The sequence below is a fragment of the Carcharodon carcharias genome, chromosome 8 (genome assembly GCF_017639515.1).
Source record: "Carcharodon carcharias isolate sCarCar2 chromosome 8, sCarCar2.pri, whole genome shotgun sequence".
NCBI classification, from domain to species: domain Eukaryota; kingdom Metazoa; phylum Chordata; class Chondrichthyes; order Lamniformes; family Lamnidae; genus Carcharodon; species Carcharodon carcharias.
In genome coordinates, this window is record NC_054474.1 from 118,617,206 (window position 1) to 118,617,996 (window position 791).

Here is a 791-nt window from a genome sequence, read left to right on the forward strand (position 1 = left end):
TGTGTATGTCAGTGTTTCTTCTTCAGTATAAAGTATTCAGAGTGGAAACACACACATTGTAGGTTTAGTGCGAGATGGAGGAGCCCGGGTTCATGTGCAGGTGGGGAGGGAGGTAATGCACTTTTCTGAGTTAGAGAGAACCATAATCCGGATTGATTGCAGTGCAGTAATGATGGAGAGCCGTGCTGTCAGAGGGGCAGTGCTGGGGGCGCTCTGAGAAGGGGGTCAAACTGCCTTGACTGATGGCACAGCAGAGGGAGACACCCAGCTCGGCCTAGTGGCAGGATCACTGCGAGAAGTGGTGTTTTATTATTGGAAAGAGCTAGGAACTACTTGTTATGAGGATGTATACCTTGAGTTGGCATGTTCACTGTCACATTGTAATCATGGGCCATGTATCAATCCACACCCACATGGGCAACTGCAAGAAATGCTCTTGAAGACCACCCAGCATTTTGAGTCCAAAGTGTTCAAATTATTTTGAATTTTATGGAAATGAGAAGACATAGCATGGCGGCAGCAGGGTTGTCTGTGAGAAAAAACTCAACATTTTGAATGAATTAATGCTGAATTGTATTGAAAAATCATCCCGAGATAGTACCAGAGAGAAACTGAGTGAATTATGCAAAAACAAAATAACTCACCAGAGTAATAAACTTGTGGCTCCATGATAAACAGACTGATCCACCATAAGCACGCTGCTCCATCGTTAACATACGGCTCCGCCATAAACTCACGCTCCACCATAAACACACGGCTCCGACATAAACACACGGCTCCGCCATAAATAA